Source organism: Dama dama, chromosome 13 (genome assembly GCF_033118175.1).
Source record: "Dama dama isolate Ldn47 chromosome 13, ASM3311817v1, whole genome shotgun sequence".
Taxonomy (NCBI): domain Eukaryota; kingdom Metazoa; phylum Chordata; class Mammalia; order Artiodactyla; family Cervidae; genus Dama; species Dama dama.
The window spans coordinates 50,597,207-50,612,763 of record NC_083693.1 but is presented as its reverse complement, the minus strand read 5'-3'; positions in this window follow the sequence as shown (position 1 = coordinate 50,612,763).

The window sequence follows — 15,557 nt, the reverse complement described above, 5'->3', positions numbered from 1 at the left end:
GAAACCAAAGTATTGATTTCTTTAAAAAAGTAAGAAACTAAATACAAGCATTGAAAATGTTATTCATATGTATATTATTACTAGGGAAATAGAAATTTTGCCTTCACAGAATATGAGTAATGTGGCAGACACTGGCCATTGTGACCATTTATTATAGATAGTAGGACATGCCAACCAAACAGCACTGACACATTGATGGTTCCTTAGTTCAGAAAGATGAAATTTCAAAGGTAAATGAAAATTTATATTGACATTTTATGGCAATGCTTAGTTGTAAACTAAAGACAACTTATTCAGAAGTTTCAGACTCTGCTTATTTAATATTTTAGGATAATCATCCAAATATAAATAATTTCTCTTTAAAAATCCAGTAGAAAACTCTGACCCCTGAGAACCTGTCTTAAGACTCCAAGAGATTCTATATCCCAGTTTGAGAAACACTTTATAGGTTAATATAGAAAAATCTACTTTCTAGAGTTTGTGCATCTTTATATGTGTTCTTTTCTTGAGGGGACAACTCAATAATTAGAAATAGAAAAGGAGAAGGTAATGGTTATTAAGCACCAACCTCTTGGTAGGCATATAAGATTGCATTTAATATTTGCAATTATTATCCCATTCTACAGCTGAGGAAACTAATGCTAACAGGAATTGTGTGCCTTGTGTAAATTCATATGAGTAACAATACTGGGTTAGGGGAAAGCCAGCATTCAAACTCAGGATCCTCAGAATCCAAATCAATGCTGCTTCTTATTCTATAATTTTATCTAATATTAGAGAAACCCTAATACAGCCTTAATTAGGAAAATATGAACTATTTTTAAATTCTTGGGCAATCAATACATAGAATATCAGTTCAGTTCAGTCGCTCAGTTGTGTCCAACTCTTTGAGACCCCATAGACTTGGGGTACTTGGATACGTCACAAAAAGATATTCAAACAGCGAATCAGCAAATAAAAAAGATGCTTAACACCATTAATCACTAGAGAATTGCTAGTTAATATACAATGAATACTATTCCACACCTATTAGAATGGCTAAAATATAAAAGACTGACAGTACTAAATATTGGCAATTATGTGGATCAACTAATAACTCTCTTATATTGTTGGTGGGAGTATAAAATGATACAACTTTCAAAGAACAGTTTGGCAGTTTCTTATAAAGATAAACATATATTTACACATACACTTACACAAGCTTTCACATATTTGTCCAGAGAAATTAAGATGTATGTACACAAAGATTCATATAGGAAGGTTTGCAACTGCTTTACTCATAATAGTTCCAAAGTGGAAACAATCCAAATGGTTTCCATCAACAGGAAATTGGATAAGTCATAGTATACAGTGAAATACTACTCAGCAATAAAAAGGACTGCATCACTGATATGCATAACAACTTGGATGAATTTTACAGATGTATTGTACAAAAGAAGCCAAACATAAAAGTGTACCTTTGTATTATTTCTTTCATATAAGGTTTAAAAAGAAGCAAAGCTAACCTAATAGGAACAGAACTCAGAACAGCCATAGCTTTGAGGGGAGAAGCAATGGTGAATGGACTAAAAGATGGTACAGAGAAAGTTTCTGGAATGATGTAAAGTTCTATATATCTCAGTCAGTGAGTTATATGGGTGTATATATTTGTCAAAACATATCAACTATATACGAGATGTGTGCATCTCACCATTATCAATTATACTGCAATAAAAAAGCAGAAAGCAGTGAGAACAATAGTTCAGTTCAGTTCAGTTGCTCAGTCGTGTCTGACTCTTTGCGACCCCATGAACCTCAGCATGCCAGACCTCCCTGTCCATCACCAATTCCCGGAGTTCACCCAAAACCATGTCCATTGAGTCAGTGATGCCATCCAACCATCTCATCCTCTGTCATCCCCTTCTCCTCCTGACCTCAATCTTTCCCAGCATCAGAGTCTTTTCAAATGACTCAGCTCTTCGCTGTTGCTAAAATCTAATACTGATGGGTTTTTAACCACCATTGTTTTTAACCAGTGTTCCTGGAACTTTATACTCTGTCCATACTCTTTACTAAACATATATTGATCCCATCTAGTAAAAAGGCATTTACTAAAGCTGGTAGATATAGCCTTTGTGGAGGTTTCATCAAGTTGAGTTGAGAAATAGATACATATATTTCTAAAGTAGTGCACTGAATATCTTTCAACACACAATGTGTGTGCTTAGTCACTCAGTCATGTCTGGCTCTTTGTGACCCCATGGGCAGAGCAGCCCCCCAGGCTCCTCTGTCCATGGGGGTTCTCCAGGCAAGAATACTGGAGTATGTTGCCATGCCCTCCTCCAAGGTATCTTCCCAACTCAGGAATGAAACCCAGGTCTCCCACATTGCAGGCAGATTCTTTACCAAGACACTAGGGAAGCCCTCAACACACAGTAATTTATTTAATAAGTAGTTATCGGACTTCCCTGGTGGTCCAGTAGATAGGAATCTACCTGCCAGTGCAGGGGGGGGACCCAAGTTCAATCCCTGGTCCAGGAAGTTTCCACATGCCTTGGGCAACTAAACCCTTAAGCCACAACTACTAAGCCTATGCACTAGAGCCCAGGAGCAGCAACTCCTGAGCCCCTATACCCCAATTACCGAAGCCCACGCACCTAGAGCCAATGCTCTGCAACAAGAGAAGCAACTGCAATAAGTTTACACACCAAAATGAGAAGTCTACACACCACAATGAAGTGTAGCCCTGATCACCACAACTAGAGAAAGCCCACAAACAGCAATGAATACCCAGCAGAGACATAAGTTAAAAAAAAAAAAAAAAAGCAGTTATCAAATACCTATTATATAGCAGGCACCAGAGGTAGGGTAGTGACCATGGAGTTTTAGATGAGTGTGAAAGAGAGGGATTTTTAAAGTATTCAAATAAATAAATGAGATGATTTCAGGTGGTGATAAATGCAATGAATAAAATGAAATATTTGACCACATTTCACTTATTTCTGAGGCAGGATGTGTGAATCACATATTTGCACGTCAAATTATGTGGCCTTGTATTTCAAAGATCAATTCTCATATACTTTCATTCTCACTCTATGAAGAAAACACACTTTCAAAACATGAAGACCAGTTTCACTGGTACACATTTACGTACATTTTCTCACACACTCTTTTTAAAAGGACAGACTGACAATTCATCAGATCACCACACATAAATTAAGAGCACATGGACTGTAACAGATCCACTATCATCCTTCAGTTTCCCTGGAAACTCACACTTTCTTCTCAAGGCTTGAATATTCAAGAAGGTATACTACTGACTGGGATTTTTAAAACCTATTGGCTTCAAATGACCCAAGAAAATCATACTATTGATACATACCAAGTTTGATTCATATAACACGTACGGTATAATAAAAGTTTGACTCTAAATTCATAGCGCCTAGTTCATTGAAATTATTCTAGAGTCATGCAGTTGAGCCACAGGATTTCACCAGTCTAAGAATCTGAAACCAGTCTAAGAAAGCTGAGCGCCAAAGAATTGATGCTTTTGAACTGTGGTGTTGGAGAAGACTCTTGAGAGTCCCTTGGACTGCAAGAAGATCCAACCAGTCCATCCTAAAGGAGATTTAGTCCTGGGTGTTCATTGGAAGGGCTGATGTTGAAGTTGAAACTCCAATCCTTTGGCCACCTCATGCGAAGAGCTGACTCATTGGAAAAGACCCTGATGCTGGGAGGTATCAGGGGCAGGAGGAGAAGGGGATGACAGAGGATGAGATGGCTGGATGGCATCACCGACTCAATGGACATGGGTTTGTGTAGACTCCAGGAGTTGGTGATGGACCGGGAGGACTGGCATGCTGCGATCCATGGGGTCGCAAAGAGTCGGACACGACTGAGTGACTGAACTGAAGTGAAGAATCTGTTACCAAACAGTAGTATTGTTGCCTTTGATATCTTAAAGTTTATTTTTATTCTCATCAGTGGAGGAACAGAAAAGAGATTCGAGCCACTGGTGCCTTTAGCTTTGTTTGCCACTGATGAAAAGCTAAAACTACAGTAGTCTTCACTATGGCAGATCAACCCTTGTCATACAACCAGCTTTCCCAAAGTCAGGTAGGCCTGTACAAGCTAAAACCTGGGTGAAATAATTTCCTGTCATTTCTATGATGCTTTATATAATTTTGAGAAATGGTGGTTTTTTTTCATTAGCAAACTCTATTAGCACTTCAGGGAAAATAATTCCTGAATGATTTTCAGAGACAAGCATCTTTAATGTCACCTGCTTAGAAACACTGTGCCAAAGGGCAGTGTGGTCTGCTCAGTGGCTTACTTGTAGAACTGAAAATAACCAGAGAGCGATGAATTGTCCATTCTGGGTTAATCTTCTAGCATTTCATCCCAGCTACACAATTCATATGGAAGAAAAATCTTTGCTGATTGTCAACATAGTCTACACATGATGAAAATCTACATTTATATTCATTCACCTTGCAAAATAATGATAACAACACTGGTGATAGCTCTTGAGAAACCATGGGGCAGGTATTCAAGTGAAGGCAAGCAACTGAAGAGAAGGACAACTGGGTTTACATAGTTATCTGAGTAAAAAGATAATTAAGAATTAAAATGATCACATATATAAATAGTAATAGTAATGAGTGAAAATGGACACTTACAATTTATATGATGATGCTAGTGTTTTTTTCCTTTTTCATGAAAATATATCCACAGTGTTTGTACTCACATGAACAATAAAACTCAGTTCATTTTATCTTTTTAAAACAGAGTTTGAGGCCGATGGCAGAGGCAAAGTTAGTTGTGCACTCTTGTTCAACTCTTTGCGACCCCATGGACTGTAGCCCACAAAGCTTCTCTGTCCATGGGGATTCTCCAGGCAAGAATACTGAAGTGGGTTGCCATGTCCTTCCCCAGGGCATCTTCCCAACCCAGGGATTGAACTCAAGTCTCCCACATTGCAAGCAGATTCTTTATCATTTGAGCTACCTGGGAAGTCCACTTTACACTCTAGGCTAAGAAAATAATGCCAAATCATCCTTGGGGGGCATCCATAATGGTGGCTGAAGTCACCCTAAAATGGTTCATTCTTCTGACTCCTTTCTAAGCATTCTGAGACTCATGGTCAGCAGGTCAGCAAGGACCTCTTTTCTATCTATCACACGGCTCTTAACCCATGGGGTTGTTAAGAATACAAACTTTGGGGGAGACATATCTGGATTTGAATCTCAGCCTGTATGATCCTGGGTTAGTTTTTCGGTTGTGCTTTCCCACAGCTCCTTGAACTGGGAACAGCACCAACCTCATTACTGTAAGGTTAAGAGATAAGACGCTGTATGAAGCATGCCTGACCTATGAAAGGGACTCAAATAACTACTTGGTTCATTTCACATCTGTTTCTTTCTCATAGGTCTTATCACACATTCCTTATAAAATGTTATCTTGCTGTTTACCCCTCCTTTGATTATAACCTCCTCAACATTGAGGATGGCAGATCATTCATTTTTGTGTCCTCTAGAGCCCACCACATAGTGCCTTAAACAGAGAAGTCACTTGGAAACTATATATTGAATTTTACTTCTTGTAACTCAGCATACACTCAGCAATTTAATGAAATAAAACCACAGTCAAAATGTCTAATGATATTTCTTTTTCCTATAGACAGGCTGCTTTTATTTTTAGAAGTGTCTTTTTGGAGCATTCACTTAGACTGATGGCCTTTCCCTTCAGGCAGACTGTCTTCCCAGGTTAGATAGGGCTATCTGTTTTCACCACTCATCTGAGGCTTTGCTTTTGTCTTGAAAGTAGTTTGTGACATGCATGTTTAGATGAGTTTTCCAGTAAAAACAGGAGAAGCCCAAGTAGTAAATAAGCCAAACTAATCCACCTTTTGTCAACTAAACATCGTTTAGCTGCAATTTACAGTACAGCTGACTATATGTATGCATGATACATTTTTAAGCAGTCATAAGAATTTTAGTGAGCCCTAAATATATTCAAAATGCTTTAATCCAAGGAAATTTATTTTTTTCAAGTTCTCCATATATAAAGTAAATGGCAATTATAAAAATACTTTAAAGAGGCAAATTCAAATCAGTCACGTGGGGCCATGCATTTTACTATGGGAAAAATGTGAATAAATTAATGGTCTTGAATATTTATGAATTAAGTGCAACTTTTCTTTCCTTTATCTTTTCCTTTGGCTCTGTGACCTTAGAGAACCTCAGTTTTTTCTATCTCACAAGTCTGTTTTGAGTATGAAATGATGTAAATATACGCAGTGTCCAATGCAGCACCCCACTGCACAGTGCAGGCTGGAGTTGGGGCAGGTGGCCAGGTGATACTGCTATTGAAGGCACAGCACGAGCCCAAGTCTCCCTTTCAGGAGAGATGAGAGTTCTCAATGACAATCCAGTAAGGAATTTCCCAATCCCCTTCTCTCTAAGCCCTCAGACATTCCAAAGACTTTTGAGTCAAAATACTGTAAGAATTCTGATCACAAGAATAACAAATTGAAGCAAACAAATGAAAATATTAGCATGAAGGGGAGTTCGTGGTGGCCCAGTGATTAAGACTGTGCTCTCACTGCAATTCCTGATGGAAGAACTGAAATCGTCCCTTGTAGGATGGCATTTTAGGAATCAGTGAACTAAAATGGACTGGAATGGGTGAATTTAACTCAGATGACCATTATATCTACTACTGTGGGCAAGAATCCCTTAGAAGAAATGGAGTAGCCATCATAGTCAACAAGAGTCTGAAATGCAATACTTGGATGCAATCTCAAAAATGACAGAATGATCTCTGTTCATTTCCAAGGCAAACCATTCAATATCACAGTAATCCAAGTCTATGCCCCAACCAGTAATGCTGAAGAAGCTGAAGTTGAATGGTTCTATGAAGACCTAAAAGACCTTCTAGAACTAACACCCAAAAAAGATGTCCTTCTCATTATAGGGGACTGGAATGCAAAAGTACGAAGTCAAGAGATAGCTGGAGTAACAGGCAAATTTGGCCTTGCAGTACAGAATGAGGCAGGGCAAAGGCTAACAGAGTTTTGCCAAGAGAATGCACTGGTCATAGTAAACACCCTTTTCCAACAACACAAGAGAAAGCTCTATACATAGACATCACCAGATGGTCAATACTGAAATCAGATTGATTATATTCTTTGCAGCCAAAGATGGAGAAGCTGTATACAGTCAGCAAAAACAAGACCAGGAGGTGACTGTAGCTCAGATCATGAACTCCTTATTACCAAATTCAGACTGAAATTGAAGAAAGTAGGACAAACCACTCGACCATTCAGGTATGACCTAAATCAAATCCCTTATGACTATACAGGGGAAGTGAGAAATAGATTCAAAGTTTTAGATCTGGTAGACCCAGTGGCTGAAGAACTATGGATAGAGGTTTGTGACATTGTACAGGAGGCAGTGATCAAGACCATCCCCAAGAAAAAGAAATGCAAAATGGCAAAATGGTTGTCTGAGGAGGGCTTACAAACAGCTATGAAACGTAGAGAAGCAAAAGGCAAAGGAGAAAAGGGAATATATATTCACTTGAATGCAGAGTTCCAAAGAAGAGCAAGGAGAGATAAGAAAGCCTTCCTTGGTGATCAACACAAAGAAAGAGAGGAAAACAATAGAATGGGAAAGACTAGAGATCTCGTCAAGAAAATCAGGGATACCAAGGGAACATTCATGCAAAGATGGGCACAATAAAGGACAGAAATGGTATGAACCTAACAGAAGCAGAAGATATTAAGAAGAGGTGGCAAGAATACACAAAAGAACTGTACAAAAAAAAATCTTCATGACCCAGATAATCACGATGGTGTGATCACTCACACTCACCTAGAGCCAGACATCCTGGAATGCAAAGTCAAGTGGGCCTTAGGAAGCATCATAACAAACAAAGTTTGTTGGAACCTAGTGGAGGTGATGGAATTCCAGTTGAGCTATCTCAAATCCTAAAAAAGATGCTGTGAAAGTGCTGCACTCAATATGCCAGCAAATCTGGAAAACTCAGCAGTGGCCACAGGACTGGAAAAGGTCAGTTTTCATTCCAATCCCAAAGAAAGGCAATGCCAAAGAATGCTCAAACTACTGCACAATTGCACTCATCTCATGTACTACCAAAGTAATGCTCAAAATTCTCCAAGCCAGGATTCAACAGTAGGTGTACGATGAACTTCCAGATGTTCAAACTGGATTTGGAAAAGGCAGAGGAATCAGAGATCAAATTACCAACATCCACTGGATCATCGAAAAAGCAAGACAGTTCCAGAAAAACATCTACTTCTGCTTAATTGACTATGCCAAAGCCTTTGACTGTGTGGATCACAGCAAACTGTGGAAAATTCTTCAAGAGATGGGAATACCAGACCACGTGACTTGCCTCTTGAGAAATCTGTATGCAGGTCAAGAAGCAACAGTTAGAACTGGACAGGGGAAAAAAAAGACTGGTTCCAAAAGGGAAAGGAGTATGTCAAGGCTATGTACTGTCATCCTGCTTATTTAACTTATATGCAGAGTATGTCATGAGAAATGTTAGACTGGATGAAGCACAAGTTGGAATCAAGACTGCTGGAAGAAATATCAATAACCTCAGATATTCAGATGATACCACCCTTATGGCAGAAACCAAAAAGGAACTACAGAGTCTCTTGATGAAAGTGAAAGAGGAGAGTGAAAAAGTTGGCTTAAAACTCAACATTCAGAAACTAAGATCATGACATCCGATCCCATCACTTCATGGCAAATAGATGGGGAAACAATGGAAACAGTGACAGACTTTATTTTGGGGGGCTCCAAAATCACTGCAGATGGTGACTGCTGCCATGAAATTAAAAGAGGCTTGCTCCTTGGAAGAAAAGTTATGACTAACCTAGACAGCTTATTAAAAAGCAGAGACATTATTTTGCCGACAAAGGTCCATCTAGTCAAAGCCATGGTTTTTCCAGTAGTTGTGTATGGATGTGAGAGTTGGACTATAAAGAAAGCTGAGCACCGAAGAATTGTTGCTTTTGAACTGTGGTGTTGGAGAAGACTCTTGAGAGTCCCTTGGACAGTGAGGAGATTAAACCAGTCCATCCTAAAGGAAATCAGTCCTGAATATTATTCATTGGAAGGACTGATGCTGAAGCTGAAACTCCAAAACTTTGGCCACCTGATGTGAAGAACTAACTCATTTGAAAAGACCCTGATGCTGGGAAAGATCGAAGGAGTGAGGAGAAGGGGATGAGATGGCTGTATGGCATCACCGACTCAATGGACATGAGTTTGAGTAAACTCCAGGAGTTGGTGATGGACAGGGAGGCATGATGTGCTGCAGTCTATGGGGTTGCAAAGAGTCGGACATGACTGAGCGACTGAACTGAACTAAAGTGAGGATGACAAAAAAAAAAAAAAATACTAACAACAATTACCTTGAAAAGGAAAAAAAGGAAGCAATTATCATAGGTGGGGTTGTGTGGAACATGCAAAGGTTTCCTGGGAGTTGGCAGTGTTTTGGATCTGAGTAGTGGCTACATGGCTTGATTTTATGATGATTGAGATATACATTAGCTATACAGTAGCTAAATTAGTGCCTATGGAAAGAAAACTGATGATGTACTCTCCATAAAATATATCTCAAGTAATTTCAAAGAAGTATTATCAGAAAGACTATGATTTCTACAATTCTTCCATGTGTGAGTTGCACCAGCTAGAATCCCAATTTTGAGCTTTCCCAGCTAAAGTGCTTTTCATCAATCTTTTCTCTTGGTTGAAAAAAATCACAGGCAATTTGTTGACTTTGATTATTATGAAATAAAATTCATATTTTATAGCAAAATAAAATTTTTAAAAAGACTATGATGTCTAAAATTCAAATAAATTAGAAACTATACAAAATAACTACAAACCCCCTGTATATAAAATATTAAAAATGCTTCTAACAATACATACATTAGGAACTATTTCAGAATAAACAATGATAAAAACACATACTATATCAAAATTTGTAGAATATATCTAATGTACTATGTATAGGGAAACCTAGAGCTTTAAATGCACATTGAAGGAATGAAAAAAACCAAAATTAATGATCTAGGCAATCAACCTGAGAAATTATAAAAATAACTCAATAAACCCAAAGAAAGTAGAAGGAATTGATAAAGATAAAAAGAGGAATTTAATGAAATAAAAACAAAGACCCTATTTTTGAAAGAACCAATAAGCCCAAAAGTTGTTTTTTGGGGGGAAAAAAACTAACAAAATTAACAAACTTTAGTTAAGACTGATCAATACAAAAAGAGAAGAGGTATAAAGAAGCATTGTTTAAAATGTAGAGGAAGGGATATTATAGATACAGAGGGAATAAAAAAGGTAATAAAGTAAACACAAACAACCTGTGACAATAGATTTGAAAGATTAGATGAATGAGACAATTTCATGCAAAAATACTTCATTCATTTCAGATTGATATGGTTATGGATGGTGTAAATTGCAAATTCACTAAAAAATGTCAGACTCACTCCAAAGTGGGGTGATCTTTTAGATGATTGTTTGGATACTTCTTGATCAGAAAAGGAAGGATTATCTGAACTCTCATATCTCATGCTAAACCTCTAATGGTAAAATGAAGGACAGATTACATTTGGGGGTGGGGTGGGACAGGCCTAGACATCAGTACCCTATCAACAATAGAAGATGATTAGTCAGTCAGTTCAATAGCTCAGTCATGTTCAACTCATTGCGACCCCAAACACCCCATAGAAGATGATACAAGGTATGAAATTATGTTTGAGTTTTATTGTAAACCATTGCTAATTTTCTTTTCATTCTTTTTTTTTTAATCTTTTCAGAATTCTGACCTCATTTGTATTTATTTATTTAATGACGTCCTGTGGCTTGCAGGATTTTAGTTTCCTGACCAGGGATCAAAGTTTCCAGGCCTACAGCAATGAAAGGGAAGAGTCCTAACTGCTGGACCGCCAAGGGAATTCTCTAGTTTTCTTTATGTTGCCATGTTCAATCTCAGAAATTCAAGTTTCAGGTAATACAGCATTGACTTTGGAGTTTTTTCCAAGTTGATCAAAACTGCAGCATCCTCAGCTTTGCAGGCTTACTTGCCACTTCCTGGTGCAGTAAGAATTCATAGCACTATGGAATTCTTCAAAGGACCATCTGTCAAAGAACAGCCTCTTCTTCCCAGTCAACCTATCAAATTAGTAAGAAGCAGATAAGACTGTGCAAGAACATGAGTTTTAGACTTCCCTGGTGGTCGAGTGGATAAGAATCCATCTGCCAATGCAGGGGACATGGATTCGATCCCTGGTCTGTGAAAGTTCCATATGCCATGGAGTAACTAAGCCTGTTCGCCACAACTACTGACCTCAAGCTCTAGAGCAGTGAGCAGTAACTACTGAGCCTGCATGCTCCAATTACGGAAGCCCATGCACACTGAGCCTGTGCTCCACAACAAGAGAAGCCATCGCAACAGAAGTCTGCACACCTCAACTAGAGAGTAGTCCCACTCTCTGAAACTAGAGAAAACCCACACACAACAATGAAGACCCAGTGCAACCAAAGCATTAATTGTAAAAATTTTCAAATGCCTTTAAAAAAAATAAAAAGGAACATGTACTTTGAAGTCAGAACAATCAGGGTACAAATTCACCATGAAGCTTGTATAATCTTGAAAAAATTACATTTAAAATATCTGCATCTCAGTTTCCTCATCTGCAAAATTAAAATAGTATTGTTCATAGAATTACTAAACCCAGGACAGAACGTGTTTGTATAGAAAGTGTTTATTGTAGGGCCTGTAGGTGCTCTATTGTGTAGTTCTTGTCCCTGGTTCCTACTCAGGGTTGGAGATAACATGTTTTTAAGTGGGTATAACTCATACCCAGTGAAAATGCTTCTCATAGAATCTTTGGAAGTTATAAACATCACATATTTAATAATCCAATAGTTCGGGCAAAAAAATTCCATTTCAAGAAATTTTGCATTTTTGGTTATCACACTGTTCAAGGGGATTAGTTAGATTTTTTTTTTTTTTTTGGGTGTGTATTATAAAAGAGAATGTCCTGTTTTTGAAATGGCTGTAGAAGGTATAAGGGCATCAGTGAAGTGGCTGACTGCCCACCCACTCCAAGATGCTGCCCAGCTGATATCCTACTCCTGTGTATCAATTTAGGGAAATAAACTTTTGTGGACTGACCTGCTTTATACCTTAAGAGATATGTTCTCCCAATGGGAGATGTATTTCCAGCCAAACAAACGACTTCCAATAAGTAGATCATATTTGACAAATTAACCTTTGAGTACCTATTCTTATCAAGTTATATTTAAAATCTAGTTTCTAGGCCTACAACTCTCAACATTCGTGGGGTTTTTTGTTGCTGTTGTTTTGTTTTTTTTTAACCTTGGGACCTAACCTGTTACTGGGCAGTGAAATCACCTGCAAGGGAGGATTGCAGCTATAATTAATTGTTTATGATCAACACTTAAAAAAATACAGAAAGTATTTGAAAGCATTAATATATGGTAAGGGCAAGTTCTGTTTGGGAAACTTTCATATCTATGTTCTATGTGTAGGTGTATATGTGTGCAAAAACACAAATGAATCATCCTGTCAAAATAATTTTTATTCTGGGTCTTGGTCAAAATGAGAATTGAAAGCTGCTGCTCCATGTAACCTGGCGAAAAAATTTTGTTGTCCACTATATGATAGGGCAAGGGTAGGGGAGGAGATTCCCTCTTGTTGATCTAAAACCCAAGAACCCACACATATCACACACATACCAAGCAGTTCCCAATGTTCAAGTTTGTTTTGTAAGTTTTGGGGGACTCAGAATGCATCCTGTAAGAGAAAGACATCAAACCAGTCCACTAAATTCTCTTTAATCTATAGCCACAGTATTAAACAACCCAAGAATTGTGGAACAATATTCCACAGGGAAATGCAATCATTTTCAATTTATGAAATGAGACACTCACTAACCTGGAGTAGAAGGCACCCAGCTTGGTTGCCACTAACCTGTTGATTTTAGGCAAAGCAGTCATCTCTCTGAACTCAGATTCCTCAGGGAAGAAATGTTGAGGTCCTTTAAGGTTTCTTCTTCCTCTGTCATGTGATGATCCAGTATCTCCTCTACTGTCCCACCATCCTCCCTACAATGGGACATGGGCACTTGGTGTCCACAGTCAAATGTTTCTTTCTCCACAAGAGCCCAGGAATGTGTCAGGAGCTGTGTTTCAAAACATAAAGTATTCTAGATGGCATGATCTTGCTCCAGAACCCCAAGGGTCTGTCCCTTTAGGATTTTCAACAAACTCTACATTTGCACTATTGACGCCTCTAAGACCAGAGGGTCTGCTGGATACTATTGCATACTTGCTTGTACCAAAGCTTTACCTTTTTCTGGACTCTCTTCTATTCTGGACCACCTTGAAATCTGGCGGCTTTCCCTGTCACTTGGTTTATGGGACAGGAGAATTCCTAGTTATATAACAAGGGTTCCAAACCAGGGGTGATTGTGCTCCCCAGAGGACATTTGGCCAAGTTTGGAGCCAGTTTTTATTTTCACGACTAGAGTAGGGGTAGTGCTATTCAGATCAACTTGTGTAGAGGCTAGGGATACTGCTAAACATCCTACAATGCACAGCATAGCTCTCCCGACAAAGAATTATCTGGTTCAAAGTGCCAGTAGTGCCAAGGTTGAAAAACTCTGGCATAGAATGTGTTCCATTCAGAGCCTGAAGAGGCCTACCAGGTGCTGTACTTCTTTATTTGCAGTAGGGGATGCAAGATATATAATAGCAAATTTCTCTTACTCTGAGGGGGACCCTAAAAATTCTACTGAAGTGAAAGCTCCCTGATCTTAAAAAGGCTTATCTCTCTCCTCTGGAGTGCACTGTCTCATCAAGGACTCCACCTGCGTAGTTAGTGTGACATCAATGTAATGGATCATGGGATGCCCAGACACTTTCAGCTCCTCAAAATATAACAGATGTTAAGAGAATTGACATGGTTCTGAGGTAAAATTGTAAATCAATGTTATTGTCTGCTTCACTTAAAAGTAAACTGTTTCTCATTCTCTTTCCTAATTGGAATGTACTCTCATACTTGCCAAATCAATGACATGTATATTATTAATACATGCTATCAGTGATATGCAAAAAAGATCTTCATTAGCCAGATAACCACGATGGTGTGATCACTCCCCTAGAGCCAGACATCCTGGAATGTGAAGACAAGTGGGCCTTAAGAAGCATCACTACGAACAAAGCTAATGGAGGCGATGGAATTCCAGTTGAGCTATCTCAAATCCTAAAAGATGATGCTGTGAAAGTGCTGTACTCAATATGCCAGCAAATCTGAAAAACTCAGAGTGGCCACAGGACTGGAAAAGTTCAGTTTTCATTCCAATCCCAAAGAAAGGCAATGCCAAAGAATGCTCAAACTACCGCATAATTTCACTCATCTCACGTGCTACCAAAGTAATGCTCAAAATTCTCCAAGCTAGGCTTCAACAGTATGTGAATGAAGAACTTCCAGATGTTCAAGCTGGATTTAGAAAAGGCAGAGGAATCAGAGATCAAATTACCAACATCCACTGGATCATCAAAAAAGCAAGGGAGTTCCACAAAAACATCTACTTCTGCTTTATTGACTATGCCAAAGCCTTTGACTGTGTGGATCACAACAAACTGTGGAAAATTCTTCAAGAGATAGGAATACCAGACCACGTGACTTGCCTCTTGAGAAATGTGTATGCAGGTCAAGAAGCATAGAACTGAAAAATAAAAAAAAATTAAAAAAAGAAGAAGCATAGAACTGGACAGGGGAAAAAAGACTGGTTCCAAATTGGGAAAGGAGTACGTCAAGGCTGTATATTGTCACCATGCTTATTTTACTTATATGCAGAGTACATCATGCGAAATGCAGGGCTGGATGAGGCACAAGCTGGAATCAAGATTGCCAGGAGAAATATCAATAACCTCAGCTGTGCAGATGATACCACCCTTATGGCAGAAAGCTAAGAAGAACTAAAGAGCCTCTTGATGAAAGTGGAAAAGGAGAGTGAAAAAGTTGGCTTAAAGTTCAACATTCAGAAAACTAAGATCATGGCATCTGATTCCATCACTTCATGGCAAATGGATGGGGAAACAATGGAAATAGTGACAGACTTTATTTTGGAGGGCTCCAAAATCACTGCAGATGGTGACTGTAGCCATGAAATTAAAAGATGCTTGCTCCTTGGAAGAAAAGATATGATCAGCCTAGACAGCTTGTTAAAAAGCAGAGACATTACTTTACCAACAAAAGGTCCATCTAGTCAAAGCTATGGTTTTTCCAGTAGTCACGTATGGATGTAAGATTTGGACTGTAAAGAAAACTGAGCGCTGAAGAATTGATGGTTTTGAACTGTGGTGTTGGAGAAGACTCTTGAGAGTCCCTTGGACTGTAAGGAGATCCAACCAGTCCATCCTAAAGGAAATCAGTCCTGAATATTAATTGGAAGGACTGATGCTGAAGCTGAAACTCCAGTATTTTGGCCACCTGAT